Source organism: Lithobates pipiens, unplaced genomic scaffold, assembly GCF_037356315.1.
Source record: "Lithobates pipiens isolate NorthernLeopardFrog02 unplaced genomic scaffold, aLitPip1_a1.2 Scaffold_25, whole genome shotgun sequence".
NCBI lineage: Eukaryota > Metazoa > Chordata > Amphibia > Anura > Ranidae > Lithobates > Lithobates pipiens.
The window spans coordinates 100,581,335-100,596,490 of NW_027507787.1; positions in this window are offsets into that span (position 1 = coordinate 100,581,335).

Below are 15,156 nucleotides of genomic sequence, written 5' to 3' on the forward strand. Positions count from 1 at the left end.
GTCCATATCTCCCTCTGAACTCCCCTCCTCTTCCTCTCTTGTGGGCACCCACGTGACATCACTAGACACGTCATCATCAACGTCACCTTCCCCACCGCTATAAGTAGAGTAGGCAGCAACACCGGGGACCAACCTCCTCCTTGGGCTGATCTGGGTACTGGCGTCAGACTGCTGAGTAGCGCTTGTTGCTACCTCCTCTTCCTGATCCAATACCAAGAGTGGCTGCGCATCAGAAATGTCCTCTTGATATGGATCGGAAAATAATTCCAGTGACTCAAGCGGAAGGTATGTGGTGGTGGTGGTGGTGGTCGTGTTGTTGGTGGTAGTGTCTTTGGGGGTGCACATAGCAGAGAGTGAAGAAGAGGGTGCAGATCGAGAGGATGAGGAGGGTGCAGAAGAGTAAGGCTGAGCGAGCCACTCAACCAAGTCTGGTGCATCCTTTAAAGTAATTGAACGCACCTTCTGCAACTTCCCACTTTGGCTCAAGCCTGTTGCTCCTGCCCTACCCCTACCACCCCTGCGGAAGGGCCTGCCTCTTCCTCTGCATGTCATTTTTTAAATGACCCTGTGACAAAACTCTTAGTCCCTATACCGCTGAAGGACTGCTGCAGTATAGGTGAGCGGTCAGCAGTGGTGCACGTCAACCCTATCTATTGTGGACCGATAGCGGTCCTTACAGAACAGCAGACTGTACCGCACTCAAGCCTATGTACCGTAGCACCCTATACCAAGTTACCAGTCCTTATAAGAACTTTTGTGGACCAAGCAGGTTGTGTATTAGTGTTTAGCAGACTGTACGTCAGTCCCTATACCGCTGAAGGACTGCTGCAGTATAGGGCAGCGGTCAGCAGTGGTGCACGTCAACCCTATCTATTGTGGACCGATAGCGGTCCTTACAGAACAGCAGACTGTACCGCACTCAAGCCTATGTACCGTAGCACCCTATACCAAGTTACCAGTCCTTATAAGAACTTTTGTGGACCAAGCAGGTTGTGTATTAGTGTTTAGCAGACTGTACGTCAGTCCCTATACCGCTGAAGGACTGCTGCAGTATAGGGCAGCGGTCAGCAGTGGTGCACGTCAACCCTATCTATTGTGGACCGATAGCGGTCCTTACAGAACAGCAGACTGTACCGCACTCAAGCCTATGTACCGTAGCACCCTATACCAAGTTACCAGTCCTTATAAGAACTTTTGTGGAACAAGCAGGTTGTGTGTTAGTGATTAGCAGACTGTACGTCAGTCCCTATACCGCTGAAGGACTGCTGCAGTATAGGTGAGCGGTCAGCAGTGGTGCACGTCAACCCTATCTATTGTGGACCGATAGCGGTCCTTACAGAACAGCAGACTGTACCGCACTCAAGCCTATGTACCGTAGCACCCTATACCAAGTTACCAGTCCTTATAAGAACTTTTGTGGACCAAGCAGGTTGTGTATTAGTGTTTAGCAGACTGTACGTCAGTCCCTATACCGCTGAAGGACTGCTGCAGTATAGGGCAGCGGTCAGCAGTGGTGCACGTCAACCCTATCTATTGTGGACCGATAGCGGTCCTTACAGAACAGCAGACTGTACCGCACTCAAGCCTATGTACCGTAGCACCCTATACCAAGTTACCAGTCCTTATAAGAACTTTTGTGGACCAAGCAGGTTGTGTATTAGTGTTTAGCAGACTGTACGTCAGTCCCTATACCGCTGAAGGACTGCTGCAGTATAGGGCAGCGGTCAGCAGTGGTGCACGTCAACCCTATCTATTGTGGACCGATAGCGGTCCTTACAGAACAGCAGACTGTACCGCACTCAAGCCTATGTACCGTAGCACCCTATACCAAGTTACCAGTCCTTATAAGAACTTTTGTGGAACAAGCAGGTTGTGTGTTAGTGATTAGCAGACTGTACGTCAGTCCCTATACCGCTGAAGGACTGCTGCAGTATAGGTGAGCGGTCAGCAGTGGTGCACGTCAACCCTATCTATTGTGGACCGATAGCGGTCCTTACAGAACAGCAGACTGTACCGCACTCAAGCCTATGTACCGTAGCACCCTATACCAAGTTACCAGTCCTTATAAGAACTTTTGTGGACCAAGCAGGTTGTGTATTAGTGTTTAGCAGACTGTACGTCAGTCCCTATACCGCTGAAGGACTGCTGCAGTATAGGGCAGCGGTCAGCAGTGGTGCACGTCAACCCTATCTATTGTGGACCGATAGCGGTCCTTACAGAACAGCAGACTGTACCGCACTCAAGCCTATGTACCGTAGCACCCTATACCAAGTTACCAGTCCTTATAAGAACTTTTGTGGACCAAGCAGGTTGTGTATTAGTGTTTAGCAGACTGTACGTCAGTCCCTATACCGCTGAAGGACTGCTGCAGTATAGGGCAGCGGTCAGCAGTGGTGCACGTCAACCCTATCTATTGTGGACCGATAGCGGTCCTTACAGAACAGCAGACTGTACCGCACTCAAGCCTATGTACCGTAGCACCCTATACCAAGTTACCAGTCCTTATAAGAACTTTTGTGGACCAAGCAGGTTGTGTGTTAGTGATTAGCAGACTGTACGTCAGTCCCTATACCAATGAAGGACTGCTGCAGTATAGGGCAGCGGTCAGCAGTAGTGCACGGCAACCCTATGTATTGTGGACCGATAGCGGTCCTTACAGAACAGCAGACTGTACTGCACTCAGGCCTATGTACCGTAGCACCCTATACCAAGTTACCAGTCCTTATAAAAACTTTTGTGGACCAAGCAGGTTGTGTGTTAGTGTTTAGCAGACTGTGCGTCAGTCCCTATACCGCTGAAGGACTGCTGCAGTATAGGGCAGCGGTCAGCAGTAGTGCACGGCAACCCTATGTATTGTGGACCGATAGCGGTCCTTACAGAACAGCAGACTGTAACGCACTCAGGCCTATGTACCGTAGCACCCTATACCAAGTTACCAGTCCTTATAAGAACTTTTGTGGACCAAGCAGGTTGTGTGTTAGTGATTAGCAGACTGTACGTCAGTCCCTATACCAATGAAGGACTGCTGCAGTATAGGGCAGCGGTCAGCAGTAGTGCACGGCAACCCTATGTATTGTGGACCGATAGCGGTCCTTACAGAACAGCAGACTGTACTGCACTCAGGCCTATGTACCGTAGCACCCTATACCAAGTTACCAGTCCTTATAAGAACTTTTGTGGACCAAGCAGGTTGTGTGTTAGTGATTAGCAGACTGTACGTCAGTCCCTATACCAATGAAGGACTGCTGCAGTATAGGGCAGCGGTCAGCAGTAGTGCACGGCAACCCTATGTATTGTGGACCGATAGCGGTCCTTACAGAACAGCAGACTGTACTGCACTCAGGCCTATGTACCGTAGCACCCTATACCAAGTTACCAGTCCTTATAAGAACTTTTGTGGACCAAGCAGGTTGTGTATTAGTGTTTAGCAGACTGTGCGTCAGTCCCTATACCGCTGAAGGACTGCTGCAGTATAGGGCAGCGGTCAGCAGTAGTGCACGGCAACCCTATGTATTGTGGACCGATAGCGGTCCTTACAGAACAGCAGACTGTACCGCACCCAAGCCTATGTACCGTAGCACCCTAGACAGACCAAGTTACCAGTCCTGATAAAGAGCTTTGTGGAACAAGTGAGTTGTGAATGATTAGCAGACTGCAGCAGAAGGGCAGCAGTCAAGTATAATATTCTTTCTATATTTGGAAGAAAGAATATTATACGTGTACAAGCCTATTACCGTACCACTGATACCAGTCCTGAAAAGAACCTTTGTGGAACTAATAGTAACAGCAAGTCTTTAAAATTATCCTCACTGCCTGACACACTGCTTCCTGCCTGTCCCTATACAAATTGGCAAAAAAGAGTAGGCTGGAACGATTAGCTGGAACAGCTCTTTTGTGGACCTGATAGTAACAGCTAATGATGATGATGATGATGATGATGAAGAAAGACTAATCTGGCTGAGCTGTCCCTAAAATAGCAGCATACAGCGCTCTGTCCCTTTATCTAAACTGACAAAAGAAACTCAGGCTGCTGACCTAACACCTATACCAGTCCTGAAAAGAACTTTTGTGTACCAAATAGCTAGCGTTTTCTCTGTCCCTACTCCACACAGGATCCTTTCCCTACAGTGACAGAAGAAAGAATGTAAAATGGCCACCGGATCGGGTGTATTTATAGGTTAGGGGGAATGTCCAAGTGTCCATGAGCTGTCATGTCTCAATTGGTTGTCCTGTAACACATGATAAACGTGTCACGAAAGGTTAAAGTTCTTGTATACATTAAACACGTAAGTCCGCCGGGGCGAACGACGGAAAAAGGCGTTCGAACCCGCGGACGGCGAAAGTCGGAAATTCGCCGCGAAACGACCGCCGGGCGAACCGTTCGGCCATCACTAGTGCTGTGTATAATGCCAAAGAAATATCATTTTTGACCCAAGTGGGTCATGGTACATCTACATTCCAAATTTGGCACTTAAGATGGTCATGCACTATGCAATATGATTGGCCAATCTCTGTACAACTCGATATTTAGGCAAAATAGGTAATAGGAAGACGTACTTGAACAATTAATTCATATTATATGAAATTGAACAGGCTCTTGCACTAAATCTAATTTATTTAAGATCTAACTGATTGCAGTGTATAGTCACTTTTAAAGATCAAGATCTGAAAATATGAATCTATTGGGTTTAGAGACACTTCTCTGTTCTTTGTAGTGCATTGAAAGATTTGGGTAAAAAAAGAAAAAACACATTTCAAAGATATATTAGAAGTGATAGGAATGAAATTACCATCAAAAGGGTTAATTAACTGAGTACACCTACGAATTGCCTAACAAGACACATCTAATGAGATGAAATTAACCAATTGTATTGGGCGTGTGCTATTATCAATGCGAAAACCGCAGTTATCCTAGCGCCAGTTGCAGTTTACATATGCGGGTATTTATTATTGTTATTTGTGCTTCAATGTGCGCCGGTTCGCACATTCAACTAATGACTTTTCCTGCGCACCAACTAATGTATGAACTGGTGCAGTGCCTTCCTCTTAGTAAATAATCCCTTATGTGTGCATGTACACATAGGATAACATGCTGGGGAGTTTACTGGCTGCACAAAAAACACCTGAAGCTAAAAACAGCAGCTGTAAAAATGTCTAGAGTGCATGAGGCCTAAAAAGATGCTAGTGCAAAGTTCCAAAACTAGGTGTGTTACCGGCCTCAAAATGTGAATTAAGAGAGCCGATGATTGTAGACGCGATGAGATAAGGTGATCAGCTTGGCGTGGACTGCAAAGAATCACACAAACAGCATGAGATATGACCACTGACTTTATGGCTGGAAGTAGTTTAATTTTTACATAACAATACATCTTTTACATTTTTATAGTCACATGTTTATAACCATTAACAATATATATAATACCGATTTTAACTAAAGTATTTTAAAACGTAGTTACAACAATGAACATTACTAAATTTAATAACATATATATCCCTGTTATTCAGTGTTATAGATAATTATTTTTATCTCTCTGGTACACTTTAAGTGTGCAATAATCATACTAGCAATGCATTGCTTTAATACAAATATTTTCATGGTAGTACTTTTTTTAACCACTAGATGGTGCACATTGCATGTCTGTATGATGCAATACATAAGCTTTACATACAATAGGTTTTTTTCTATATTAAATAACAGAAAACATGTGCTTCTATAAATCTATGCAATTTCCAATAAATCAGGTTTAAATATACCTATTTAGAAAGGTTTAGTGTTTATCATAGACATTTGTTCTGACTAATGCAGTATTTTCATGTTCTTATGCACTTTTCACTTGTTTCTGACACATGCTGTTCTAAACTTCTAATTACAGCAAAACTATAGCATAAAATCTTCTGAGACTTTTTCTGCATCTGCTCAAGATGTTTAGGAATCTTTCTATCACAGGTTAATACAGATTAGGAACAATTTAGAGTACATACCTGCAAAGAATCACACAAACAGCATGAGACATGACCACTGACTTTATTAAGTAGTTTAATTTCCATTCACATGGTGTGTGGCCTTATATAGACTCTGTGTACCTTCTCTGCCATCTACTGGTTATTAATAGAATAGAAGGGAGATGTTTAGAAATATATAAAAAAAAAAAATGAATATGTACTTTGCTTTGGGGTGTCTGTTTTGTGACCATATAAACCCCAGTCCGTCACAGGTGCAGAGATAAATATCAATCTTCTGCTTTAGAAAAGTGCGAATAGTGCAAACAAAGTCCCAAAATGAGGTGAAAGGATGAATATCAATCCCCTTCCTTAACCACTTCCCGACCAGCGCACGACGATGTACGTCGACAGAATGGCACGGGCAGGCATATTGGCGTACAGGTACGTCCAATATTCAATGCCGCCCTGCCATCGGGAGCGCGCCGCCGGCGGCGCGCTCCCGCTCTGGTCGGGACCCCCGTGAGTCCGGTCGCGGGACCCGATCACCGCGGGCATCCCCGCGATCGTCTCACGGAGCGGCCGAATGGAGGAAATGCTGTGTAAACAACATTTCTCCATTCTGCCTAGCAACTAGTGACGCTGATCTCTGCTCCATGTGATTGGAGCAGAGATCAGTGTTCACTAAATGAAAGGGAACACTTAACCCTTTCACTGCCAGTGTCATTTACACAGGAATCACTGCATTTATATAGCAGTGATTACTGTATAAATGACAATGGTCCCAAAAATGTGTCAAAAATGTCCGATAGGTTCCCCACAATGTCGCAGTCACAATAAAAAAAAAATCGCTGATCGCCGCCATTACTAGTAAAAAAAAAAATAATAAAAAATTATTAATAAAAATGCTATAAAACTATCCCTATTTTGTAAACGCTATAACTTTTGCGCAAACCAATCAATAATCGCTTATTGCGATTTTTTTTACCAAAAATATGTAGAAGAATACGTATCGGCCTAAACTGAGGGAAAAAAATGTTTTTTTATATATTTTTGGGGGATATTTATTTTAACAAAAAGTAAAAAATAATGCGTTTTTTTCAAAATTGTCGCTCTATTTTTGGTTATAGCGCAAAAAATAAAAACCGCAGGGGTGATCAAATACCACCAAAAGAAAGCTCTATTTGTGGGAAAAAAAGGACGTCAATTTTGTTTGGGAGCCACGTCGCACGACCGCGCAATTGTCAGTTAAAGCGACGCAGTGCCGAATCGCAAAAAGGGGTCTGGTCTTTGACCAGCAAATTGGTCCGGTCTGCAAGTGGTTAATAAATGCATATGCAGTTTCTCCAAGTACAGAAATAATTCATGTTGTCACCAATAGTGCACCACGCCACCACCTCTGCAGATGAAATGTATAGGCAAATACACATCGAATCCGTATATCACTCGATATTCACCAGACTCCAACAGCTCAGGTGGCAGTGATCCTTTCTCTGCATATAAAGGTCACTCCATGGAGCCCACTGCCTTTTAGGTCCTGTTTGCCCCCCCCCCCCCCAACTTCCTGCAGGCATTAGTAGCTGGCAGTAAGGCCCCATTCACACCTGAGCGTTTTGAAGCATGAAGCTACAAAACGCTGGAGGTTCACATCTCCACTCCAAAACGCCTGAAGCTATAAACTCCCAAATACCTGAAGCTCAAACAAGTTCTGTAACTTTGTTTTAGGCATATTTGGGCAATTTTATGCTTTTTACATTGGTGACCTTTTGACCTGTACAAAATCGTGGCAAAAACGCGGTAAAAAAAAGTGGCAAAAAACACAGCAAAATCACGGTAAAATTGCTCAACTTTCTGCCTGAAAATGCTACGCTCAGTGGTGAATGGGCAGTAAAAGTAAAGCAATATTACTGCCAGCTAAGGTTGCCATCTCATCCCTTTAAAACCAAACACATATTAATTACACAGGTAATGTGGCTGATTAAGGTGGTAATTAAACTCACTTGGTGCCTTATCTGCTTTAAATTAGCCTCAGAACCTGTGTACTTAATATATGTTCAAGTTTAAAGGGATGAGGTGGCAACCCCACTGCCAGCCCCTCTGTTCTGTTAACCTATCCTACACTGTGTAATTTTTTTTTTTAAAACAATGCTTGTAAATACCTTATCTTTGATCTGTTCTGGCCTTTCAAGTTACCTCAGGCACAGCACAGCAGTTACGGGACCTCCCCGGCTGACATCAGAGTGGGATCTCGGCCCCTCCTGCTGAAGCTCATAGATCAGAGGAATAGAGCAGCTGGAGGTGATGTGACTGGCCTGAAGAAATAAAAGATAAGGTATTTACAGGCATCATTTAAAAAAAACAATTACACAGTGTAGGATAGATTAATAGAGGGGCTGGCTGTAATTTTTGTTTACTTTTGCAACCACTTTAATTCTAAACTGATAACCTGTAAAAGCTTTTAAAGCATCACCTATGGACAGCTTTTGGTGCTGTAGTTTGTCGCCATTTCATAGGTGTGTGTGTAATTTTTAATCTTGACATATTGGGTATTCATTTACTCAATGCAACATCATCTTATATATTTTAACACAAATTGGGTACTATGTATTATTGTGTTTGTGTTTACTAAAATGAATTTAAGTGTATTTTTTCTTGAAAATTTGTGTTTGATAAGCCGCTGTTATCATGCAGCGACAACCACCATTTTATTCTCAAGGCCTTTGCTTTCAGAAAATAACTCATGTTTGCGGGTTCTATGTAAACATGTATATGAAAAATGTCAAAATTGCCCTGGCAGGCAAGCATTTAAACTTAGCTTGTAATTGTTATATAGACCAGTTGTCTTCAATAGTGGAAGATGGATACGGTATGTATTACATTTTAATGTTGCATTTTTTATTTTAAAGTATGACTATTTAATTTATGTTATTGTGTGTGTTGTTATGCTGTTTATATGATTATAAAGCATTGCTGTCTATGCAAGATTGGCATCAAAATTTACAACAATAAACACTTTCTGTTCTATTTTATTGTAAATGCTACAAATTTCCTGTAAATATTTCCTACTTCCATTCAGGTAGAAAACGCTTTATTAGGTTTATGAATGAATATCACAGACATTTTATTGCCTGTAATGTGGGCCATATTGTGACACACTGATAAGAACCATCTCGCTCTGCAGCAGATGCCGCATAGCCTTTTTCTGAATAGTTATATTTCCCAGACCTCTTTAATAACTTCCAAATAGCCGGCTCCAGGGAAACGCATTAGCCATTCGTGTTTTTAACAGCACATTCGTTAAGACGAGATTCAGTTAAGCATATAATTAGTGGCAGGCATCTCTGATGAAGATGAATAGTTGGCTTATCAACAGTATAAGGATGATCAGACATATACAGGACATTCTGCTCCGAGGACACAGCAAGAACAAGTCACAAGATAACAGATAACCACATGTTCATCTCTGAGGCCTGTACAGGTGCAGTTCAATCTCAGGTCATTCATTCCAGCAATGATTGATATTGCCTCTCACTTCCAGGGACAATTTTGGGGTTTGTTGACTGGTTTCAGGAATTGGGGAATATACCTGCTTTTTGGTTGCTACCATCTGAAGCTCAAGCGGTCCTTTCTTTGTGTGAGTAAAGAACCCTCACACTAGGATGAGGCAGAAAGAAGCACACAGGATGTCAAACATGTGGGCTGCTCTTTCATTTTTCAATTGTTCCAAAGTAATAAGAACAGGTGGCTTGTAAGAAAGCTAACACAGAAAAGGAAGAACTACCGTATGTATAATTCTATTTGAACAATTTCAACTCTTGTTGACACTTGCAGTCTCTTAAAGGAGGATAATGTGTGGGCATAATAGACTCTGGTTATTTTTGTTGCTAGTTAGAAAAGTTTAAAGCTAAAGTTTATATATGGCAGTTTTTACATAGTTACTCTAATCCAGCATGGACACATGTAAGTGTGTATGTACCATATATGTGGCATCCCCCTAGAAGCTAGATATCTCTGTCTTAGGCACCACTACTTTAGTGCTGTCCACTTACTTCCAGGTTTTGCAGGTTGCGCGCGTAGGCACAGACACCATTCAGGGAACACTTTGCAATTTCTCTGTGAATTCAAAGTACTTTCTACTCTCTGATTATAGGTGGAAAGGAAGGGGTGGTGATGTCACAGTCTCCACCTTCCTTTTAGAATTGCAAAGTGTTCCCTGAATGGTGCCTATGCTAAGTGGGTAACCTCCTGTGTTTACTAATCAGAAGGACCACTGCTTCACACAGAACTTGTATACTACTGGAGATCAATGTAGTAACAGTGTCTACTACAGTGATTTCCAGCTTCCACAGGTATGGCACATACATAAAGTAGTTGCATTGGGGGCGTGGTCGGGAACAGCATGTGAGCGGACCTGTCTCACTGAGCTTCCTCTTTAGATCCTGCATAGATCCACTTCCCAGCAGGTAAAACCGCTCCAATTACCTTACCTTCTCCTGGATACCTTCCGCGGACCCCCCTGGAGCTGAAACCGGGTGCAGGCGGTGGCATGATGACCCGCAAAAAGCATGAATTCGGTGGCTCGGCGGACAATTAAAATGGTGCGGCGGCCCCCCTCTTCCAGAACGCAGGAGGCACGGACAGATCCAAAGATGCAGGTAAGACCCTCAAAGCATCCAGGGGCACTGTGAAGGATCCTCCTAAGGACATGTTATACTACGCTAAAAAGCTGGAAGGCCCTGCGGAGCAGGGAGAGGGGGAGGATTTGTCAGTCACCCCGGCCATCTTCCAGCCACAGGCCGAGGATGCATGGTCTGCACAGGGCCCCTCGCAGGAAAGTGATCAGCCATCCCTTGACCCAGATGAGGTGAAGGAGGGGGACGAGGATGAGCAACCCACACTAGATGCAATTTTTAAAGCTGTACATCGATGCACAGCATCCGTGCATACTCTCCAGGAACATTTTGGGGGCCTTAAGGAAGAGCTGGGTTTTATTAGACATGACCTGCAAAAGACCAGGGAACACACCACTGCAGCGGAGGGTCGCATAAGTGATATCGAGGATAAGTTAGCCCCTCTTCTCAGAGACACACAAATTAATGCCAGGATCGCCAGGGCGAACAAACTTAAGTCAGATGACATTGAAAGTCGCTTGCATAGGAACAACATACGCATCGTGGGGCTTCCTGAAAAAACGGAGGGTAGAGACCCCACAGAGTTCGTAGAAAGGTGGCTACTGTAGATCTTTCTGAAGGAGGTGTTCACGCCATTGTACTTGGTGGAGCGAGCACATAGGGTCCCATCCAGACCCCTACTGCCGGGGCACCTGCCCCGCACTATGTTAGCCAGGCTGCTTAACTACAAGGACAAGGAGATTGTGCTACACCAGGCCCGTGAATGGCGCATCGTGCAATTTAATGGGGCCCACATCTCCTTTTACCCGACTATTCAAAAACGCAGATACAGATTTACAGATGTAAAAAAGAGGCTTCAACATCTCCATGCTACTTATGCAATGCTTTTTCCAGCAAAGCTGCGGATCACTGTGGGGGGGCAGTCACACTTTTTTGAACTGGCAGAAGACACCTCCACTTGGTTAGATGCTAATGAACACATCTTTCACCAGGCAGGGAGAGGCCCAGCGAAGGGACACTGAAACTACATTTTACCACCACTACGTTCGCCTGGGAAGCCACAACCTTGTTCTTTCTTAATGCAATGTGAGCAAGGGAGATCTACAAATGATGCATTGAGACTTTACTCATACAGTTGTACACTAGCTCGACCACTGTTGGACGAGCAGGATACCAGTTGGATTGGGGTGCCCGATAGTATGTTTTCCCCCAGTTGCGCCCTCTTATCCTGACATTATTCGATGCAAGCATACAGAGGCCTGTTTGGGTTGGGGGACTTGTTTGTGTTACGTTTAACTATTTTTTTTACTGTTTTAACCAGCAACTGCCCAGATTGCCACACTCTGTGTGAAGGCATAAACTCCGCCACATGGGCATTGCATCTGAGTCCACTTATGTGGATGCAACACCAAGACTCAGGTATGATCCTCTCCAAGGACTGTCATGGTCTGCAAGGAGGACACCAGTCACTACCCCAGTCGCTCATGGCTATAGCACTGCCTAGCCATGTCTTATACATATCTCTACAGCCTAATGAGTGATTTACCATTGATCTCTTGGAAAGTTAGAGGCATGAAGCCTGACTAGTCTGAGAGCCCCCTGAAGTGTGCCATGGTGTCCACGGTCCTTAAAAAACACTCCCCTGGTATATATGCTCTGCAATAAACACATCTTGTGCCAGACTCTTTGTCTTGTGTGAACTACTCCTGGGTAGGATGGGTGTACCACTCCACTCACACCTCATATTCGCGCGGTGTAAGTGTTCTGGTGCACCGAATGGTGGACCTCCAATTGCACGATACGTTAATTGACCCAGAAGGGCGGTTTGTAATCTTACTCTGTAAAATCTATCAGATAAAATGTATAATTGCAGCCTTATATATACCGTCTCCATTTGGTTTAGAGGTGTTGAGAACTGTGTTGACGTATCAGCTGGGCTGCCCGGATGTGCCCTTTGTGGTGGTAGGTGACTTAAATTGTTATATGGACCTGGCCCTGGACAAACATCCACCCCCGGCGAAGGGCCGCATAATTGCTCGAACTGCACTGTGGAAATTCACGGGGGAAGTCGGATGGATTGATCTATGGCGGGACCGTAACCCACTCCAAAAGCAGTTTTCCTGCTTCTCCAAAACGCACCTTTCCCTGTCTAGAATAGACTTATGTTTATGCTCCCCTCAGACTGCATGCCTTTTGCAGGACATTCAGTACCTAGTAAGGGGTATATCGGACCACTCCCCCCTCGTAGTGTCTGTGCTGGCTAGGCCGTCTTCGGTCCTGCCTAGAGCTCCACGGAAACTGAATGCCTTTTGGCTTCGATTGTTCCCCGCCCCCAAGAGGATATCTGCGGAGAGTTCTGGCAGTGGCATCATGACCACCCTGATCTAAATTTAACATGGGATACATTTAAAGCTTTCCTACGCGGTATACTTATTAAGGAGGTGAATGGGGTTAAGTCCAACACAAATTCCCAACGGGAGCAGGCGGCCCAGCTGGTTAGTCGGTTAGAGGCGGAATTTATAGCGGACCCTTCAGAAACCTCTAGGGAGGCCTGGTTAGCTGCCCAGGAAGCAGTTGAATTATTGGCTCTACAGCAGACAGGAAGAGGTTTTTTAATAAACTAGTCTTTTATGAGGAGGGGGAGCAGACGGGCAGACTTCTTGCAATAATTGTACGAACCTCGTAGACCTTACCGTCTATGAGTGCCCTGCGCTCTGAAGATGGGAAACTGGTGAACTCCCCTGACCTTATTATGCAGACTTTGGCAAAATTTTACTCGGATCTGTATAGATCTCTAGTGCAGTATACGCCAGCTGACCTACAGAGCTTTCTACAAGGTATAAACCTACCCCGCCTGACCGATATACAGAGAGCACAGCTAGATGCCCCAGTTCAGATAGAGGAGCTCCAGGAGGCACTAGGCCTTTTCCCCAATTTTAAGGCCCCAGGTGACGATGGCATACCAATAGAACTTTTTAAACAATATGGAGGTATTATCCTTCCCCACCTGCTCAGGGTACTGAATGCAGCCAGAGAGAGACAGTGCCTGCCTACGTCTATGACCCGGGCCACTATTGTCCTTATTCCTAAACCAAGGAAGGACCCCCTAGACCCGGGATCATGCAGACCAATATTCTTATTACAAAGTGATATAAAAATCCTAGCTAACGTCCTGGCACTACGCCTTAACAGGGTCATTTCCAGCATTATACACTCAGACTAGTCAGGCTTCATGCCTCAAAAATCCACCACAATTAACCTCCGACGACTATTCCTGAACATACCGACGGGGACGGGAGGACAGGGTGAAAGGGCACTGCTGTTGCTAGATGCCCATAAGGCATTTGACAGCATAGAGTGGCAATACCTTTGGGCTGTTATGGGCATTTTTAGCTTCGGCTATAGTTTTCTCTCATGGGTTCAGCTGCTTTACTGCTCTCCGCAGGAGGTGATCAGGGAGGCGGGGTGAGTATCACTACCGTTTCAACTACACAGGGGTACCCCGGCAGGGATGCCCGTTGTCCCCCCTCCTCTTCGCCGTGGCCATCGAGCCCATGGCAGCACTGATAAGGGCGAACACACACATTAGGGGCTTCCAACATGCAGAAATTCATGAGAAACTTATGCTCTATGCGGACGATACTATGTTGTTTCTCGGTGACACAGAAAACTCTGGGAGAGGCTATGGCATTGATTAAACGCTTCGGCGATTACTCGGAGCTTGTGATAAACTGGTCCAAGTCCTCCCTAATGCTGTTGGACGCAGACCAAGACCGTGTCCCGCAGGTGGTTTAAGGGGTGCCAGTTACATATAGCTTCAAGTATTTAGGTGTACAGGTCACTCCAGAACCTAGAGGACTTCATCTTGCTTAATTTATCCCCCCTAATAAACAGGATCAGGGACAGAGTAAAAATCTGGTCGTGACTTAAAAGGTCACTGGTGAGACAGGTCAATCTTATTAAGATGGTGTTTATGCCCCAACTTTTGTACGTACTGCATAATACCTCTATGGTAATCCCCCTTAAGATATTCCACATTATTAATACAATATTCAGGGCCTTTATATGGCTTGACAAGCCTCCTCGCGTTAAGCTTGAACAATTACAGCCCAAGTCCAAGGAGAGGGGAGGCCTGGCACTCCCTAACCCTTGGATCTATTACTTGGCCGTGCAGTTACAGCATATTGCCCGGGTTATGTCTACCACACCACAGTCGGCAGGGGAGGAAGATGGATTTGACCCCATTGGGGCCCTCATGTGTCATACCACAGATACAAAGAATGTGGCCGAAGGCCAGGAGGCTTTGGCGTACTCCAAATCCAATAGAAAGTTCCCAACATATGTACTCATACAAAAGGTATGGAATAAGCTTAGGCAGTTGCAGTCTGTGGAGGGATTTACCAGTTACAGGGTTATGGGCTAATGGACACTACGGGGAGTTGCAGTTCCTGGGGGACAGGGGCGATGGAGGAGACATGGAGTTACGCTCCTGAGGCATATTTTTGCTGATGGGAAACTGCACCCCTTTTCTGAGTTGAGGGATCGGTTTTGCCTCCCCAACTCAATGCTTTTTAATTACATGCAG